Genomic DNA, 6000 nt, shown 5'->3' with positions numbered 1-6000 from the left:
TTACTAACTAAATTAATAATGGTGGAATACGTAAGCGTGCCTCAAGGAGGACGTAGGAAGAAACAGACACAAGGGAGACAGGGCTGGCTTACTGTGCCTGCTTATTTCTACGTCCGCGTTATGTCGCGCTTTCATATTTTATCATAGATTCAAACCAACTAGCCGGCCAACACGTTTTAACTAAAATTGACAACCACGGTGCCACGCGCGCACAGGTAAACACGAACACATCTCTCTCGATGAGCGCGGAAACTCGCTGTTAAACTGCTGGAGTGGGGAATCGCGGCAACAGCAAGCGAATTAAACTTCGTGCATATCTCGCTTCAACGCTAACGAAACGTCGAAAGCACCGCGCATGTGAAGCTACCGGCACTACGCGCACTCTGCAAACATCGCAGATCACTTTGAAGAGGAGGCCCACACGGACGCGCACTCTGGCCACGTCGCAGATCGCTTTCAAGACACATGAGCGCCGGCAACGCGTCCCTACGGCGTCCGCCAATCGCGTACCCAATGCCGTAGTAGATGCCGTGGATGTCGTCACTCTGTACGGAGCGGTGGGCGAAGAGGACATCGAGGCACCCTAGCAGCCGCAGGAGAACAAAGCCTCCTCCCTCGCCTGACGCCCTTCCCCCCACCCCGCCTCACACAAGACAGGGGAGGGCACGCATCCAGGCCGCGTTCCTCGCTCGTGCACGCGAGATTGAACCGCGTTCGCCGGCTCACCTCACCCTCGCACACTTTCACTCGAACGTACAGCATATACGGTGCGCCAAGACGACTTTACAGTGAAGCTGTATACCTCTACCGTCCAAGGAAATTTTCGTGTTGGCATGGTAAGCAAAAAAAAAAAAAATCTCCCTATACGTGGGTCGATCCCGTAGATAGTGCCATACCGGCCCGACCCGCGGCGCAGGTGAAGCAGGCATTAAGCACACCCCATACGTGGACCGATCCCGAACATAATGCAGTGCCTGGCGGACCCGCGGCGGAGGTGAAGCAGGCGTTAAGCGTGCCACATACCTGTGCCGATCCCGAAGATAATGCAATGCCGTTCGCCATTAAGAGGAAGGGAGACGCAACCCACGCCCGCCGTTCTTCGGACGTGCCTCGCATGGGCTCCGCGATTTCTGCTCCTGGTTTTAGCATCTCGCCCGGGATATTCTCCAGTTTCTGCTACCGAGCACCCGGAGGTGTAAGGACCTTCCTGACACCTCATCTGCCCGGACCCGCCGACCAACGTTTCACCAGGACCTCATCTTTGACCAGCCAGGGGGCCGCCGAGCTAAGCCCAACGCTCGGCGCAACGCCACCTCGCCCGCAGCGCGCAGCTACACCTAGCGTCGCACCGGCGTCCGCTGCGCCGGCACTCGCTCCCCTTGTCTCGAAGCCGCCGATATGAAAAGTATAGTCGACGGTACACTCATCTCCCAACAAGAATTTGATGACGACCCTCGCTGGTCCCGAATGCTCCAAGCCCACCGTGCGGCCCATCCAAAGGAAGCCGTTTTAACCCCGAACGCCACCTCAAGTCCACCATGGCACCCCCGCCGTCGCTGAAGACTCACCGCCTACGCCGCCACGTCCCGCTGCCTCGACTCCCAGCGGAAGACTACAAGATCGTCTTCCGCCCTGGAGGTGGCCTCGACCTTCGCACAACCACCAATGGGGCCCTCCTTGCCTCACTCTGTTCTAGCGCCAGCGTTGAGTACGGCGACGCCCGTGTCGAGGACCGCGTACGCATAAACCCGTACAACAACTCTTTCACCGTCAGTACACCCTCGGAGCAACGCACCCGACAGTATGTGCGAACCTCTGAGTTGCATCTCGCCACCCAGCTGTACCCACTGCGCGCTTATGTGGCCGCACCTGACAACGCCCTCCGCGGCATAATCTACAACGCCGTGGAAAATCAAAACCAAGAGGAGATAATCGAGGACCTGCAGGCTATGAATCCCAGCAGCACTTACGCCATCGCCGACGCAAGGCAGATGGGTCGCACCCGGTCCATCCTGATCACCTTCGTCGGCACGAAAGAACTCCCTCGCACCGTGGTGTTCAACTGCGGCCTGTTCATCTGTCACCCCTTCCGCCCCAAGGCTGAAGCTTGTTTCAATTGTTGGAGCCATGGTCACCGCTCCGACGTATGTACCAAGTCCAGGTCCGGACGCTGCCCACGCTGCGGAGCTGTGCACGCGGCTCGGGACCCCCCTGACTGCACTCCTAAATGCATCTTGTGCAGCGGCACACATGTCACGGGGTCCCGCCCGTGTAAGCTCCGCTTCGTACGGGGGGGTCCCTCCCCACTCGCATCCAGTCCCAAGTCAACGCCATCCAACTCAGCACAGTCAACACCATCCGCCAAAGACAACCGCTCATCGCGTCCCCGTCAACGATCCAGCTCCCGATCAAGCCGGGACCGCAGCCCCCGCCACCGCTCCGTCTCATTTCCACCGCTACCGGGGCAAGACAACCCATCGACTGCTTCCCAGGTGAGCTGGCGATCGCAGCCTCCCACACACGACCCCGAAAAAGAAAAGCTCAAAGCTCAAATCGCAGCCCAGAGCAACGAGATTACCCTACTGAGAGAACAGCTGCAGGCGCTGCTCGCGCGCCCCCACCTCCCCACCTCATCCCCTCACCAAACCTCACAACCCATCGCTCTCCAGACCCCACCGCCGCCACCTCCCGCCCCAATGTCCGCCTCCTCTTCGGCCGCGTCTTCTCGTGCCGCCTCCCCCTCCCGCAGCCCTCCACATAAGAGGCGCTCCTCTACCGAACCTGCCGCCACCCCGGAGATGGAGGCTGTCATCCGCCACACGGCCTCGTTCCTCGAGGCACATGAACGACGCATCATGGCCGCCATTACAGCTCTGCGTACGGACACGCAGAGCTGGATGGCTCAAATTAACAACCGCATGGCCAAAATTGAGGCCCGCCAGAGTTCCCTCGAGGCCGATCTTGCCCAGATGACTATTAATGTCTCATCCCTCCTCCCCTCATCTTCATCTCCCAAACACCCTGCACCAGCAGGGGCACCCAGGCCTCAAGATGGCCAGACACCCCCCGCGCCTTAATTTCTGGCAGTGGAACTGCCGCGGCTTCCGCGCAAAGCGGAGCACGCTGCAGCTCCACCTCCAGAACATCCCTCCCTCCGACCTCCCCGCTATCATCGCCCTTCAAGAAACCTTCTCCCCAGTAAAACTACGGGACTACACAGCTTTCCACCCTGCTTCCCCTTCACCTCCGAACGTTGCCACGCTAGTTCATCGCGCCTACATGGCAATCGAGCATCCGCTCGACGTTCCGGAGTGCACTCACCTCTTTTTGGAACTCCTTCCCCGGCGGCGGCAAGATGCCAGCCTCTTTGTCCTTAATGTATACAGCCCTCCCCGCACACCTGCAGCTCCCCTCCTCCTCCTTCTCCGCAACGCCATCTCACGCGCGAGCCGGAACGCGCTCCTAATTCTTGGGGATTTCAACGCTCATCACGTAAGTTGGGGCTACCCCAAGAACTGCAGGAAGGGCCTGGCACTATGGACCTTCTTGCAGAACGAACAGTTGACCGTCCTTAACGATTTCTCGGAACCCACCCGCATTGGCTCCAGCGTACAACGGAACACTAATCCGGACCTTTCCATCTGCAAAAATATCCCGGACGCGGTGTGGACGAACACCTGGGTCTCTCTCGGTAGCGACCACAATATCCTGTCCGTCTCTTTCTCCTTTCCCACCCTATCTTCCTCCCGCAAGCGTCTGGTGCAGGTGGTGGACTGGGATCGCTTCCGCCAGTCGCGGCAACAAGCCTCCACCTCCATCTCAGACCTTTCTCAGTGGACCACTAACTTGCTTCAGGATGTTTCCTCTGCCACCTCCACCGTCCCCACCCCTCCTCACTCCTACACGGCTGATAGTCGCCTCCTGCACCTCTGGGAGGCGTATCACTCCCTGCACCGCCGCTGGCTTTCCCAGAAACACAACCGCTCGCTGCGCCTCCGCCTTGCTCGCCTGGCAATGGACATGGAGGAGCACTGCTCCTCTCTCACCAGACAGCAGTGGGGCCAGACCTGCGAGCGCATGGCCGGTAACCTCGGGCTGAGGGATACGTGGGTTCTCCTACGTGTCCTCCTTGACCCGTCGCATTCCAAGGCCACGCACCGCAGGGACGTGACGCGCCTCCTTCACTCGTCTCCACTCTCTGATTCCGACTTTCTTCTTGCTCTTCGTGATCGCTATCTCTGCACCAACCCCCCTTCCTCTCTCCCTTCCTACGCCGGCAACCCTAATTCAGCGCTCGACGCAGATATCACCCTGGGTGAGGTTCGTGCCGCACTGCATAAGCTCCGCACCACCTCCACACCGGGGGCCGACCAAATCTCTAACAAGGCCCTCCGTAATCTGGACACCCCATCTCTCGAGGCCATCACTGACCTCTTTAACAAACATTGGCATGAAAGCACTCTGCCTTCCGAGTGGACCCACGCTAAGGTAACTTTCATCCCCAAACCTGGCAAACCAATAGACATCCAAAATCTCCGCCCTATTTCCCTCACCTCTTGTCTCGGTAAGCTCTTGGAGCACGTTGTTCTCGACCGCTTGCAGAACTTTCTAGAAGACAACCACCTTTACCCCGATTCGATGTTTGGCTTTCGCCCTTCCCTTTCTACCCATGACGTCATGCTCCAGCTCTCCGAAGAAGTTCTTCACCCTCTTCACGCCAAGCGCACTCGTGCGGTCTTGGCACTGGACATGACGAAAGCATTTGATAACGTCCTTCATTCCGCCATCCTAGATGCTCTTTCCACCCTTAACGTGGGTCCTCGTATCCACGGTTATATCACGGCTTTCCTTGCCCGTCGCACCGCTGAGATTTCATTCGGCCCTCTGACTTCTCCAAATTTCACTCTTGGAAATCAGGGCACCCCCCAGGGTTCCGTCCTCTCCCCCCTTCTCTTTAACATCACTCTATTCCCCATGGCACGCAGTCTCGCTGCCATTCCAAACCTGTCCCATGCTTTCTACGCCGATGATATCACCCTCTGGGTAACCACCGGAAATATTGGAGAGATGGAGGCCGTCCTCCAGGCGGGTGCGGACGTGGTTGCCGGTCATGCTCGCGCAGTCGGGCTGGCCTGCTCCCCGTCAAAGTCTGAGCTTCTGCTCCTCCCGGCTCGAGGCACGCCCCCCACCTCTTCCCCCACCCTTAGCATCATTATTGACGCGCACCCCGTCCCTTCTGTCTCCTGCCTCCGCATTCTAGGTCTCCTTCTGCAATCCAACGGCAAACACACTGCCGTCCTTTCCCGCCTAACTACCACCGTCCACCAGACCGTCAGACTTATTCGACGTGTCGCTAACCGGCACCACGGCATGCGTGAGCACGACCTCCGTCGTCTTGTCCAGGTGTTCGTTCTCAGCCGCTTTGTCTACTCCCTTCCCTATCTCTTTCTCTCTCGCGCCGAGGAAGACAAGGTGAACTGCCTCATCCGCCAAGCCTACAAGTCAGCCCTTGCGCTCCCCACCTACACCCCCACATCTCGTCTGCTTGCAATGGGAGTCCACAATACTCTTTCAGAGCTTGTGGAGGCCCATCGCACGGCACAACTCGACCACCTTTCTCGCACCCCATCTGGTAGAGCTCTTCTCTGTTCCCTCCGCTTGACCCCTGTGTCCCCTGTCTGTGTAACCCACCCATTACCCTCCTCTGTATCTTCCATGCTCACTGTCAACCCTCTTCCCAAGAACATGCACCCTGAGCATCACGCCGCCCGCCGCTTTGCCCGTGCCTCTACCCTCTGGCGCCAATACGGCACACAGTCTAACGCTGTGTATGTCGATGCGGCGCCATACAATTCCCACCCCGCCTACGCCCTTGCCACCATTTCCCATACACTTTCTCCCCTGACCGTTGCCACTATACCTGCCCCCACTTCCACTGCCGCAGAGGAAGCAGCTATTGCGCTCGCCATTGCCACTACCCCAGCCCGTTTCATACTCAGC

Source organism: Dermacentor variabilis, chromosome 3, assembly GCF_050947875.1.
Source record: "Dermacentor variabilis isolate Ectoservices chromosome 3, ASM5094787v1, whole genome shotgun sequence".
Classification (NCBI taxonomy): domain Eukaryota; kingdom Metazoa; phylum Arthropoda; class Arachnida; order Ixodida; family Ixodidae; genus Dermacentor; species Dermacentor variabilis.
The sequence above is the reverse complement of the archived record's forward strand: the minus strand, read 5'-3'. Positions refer to the sequence as shown.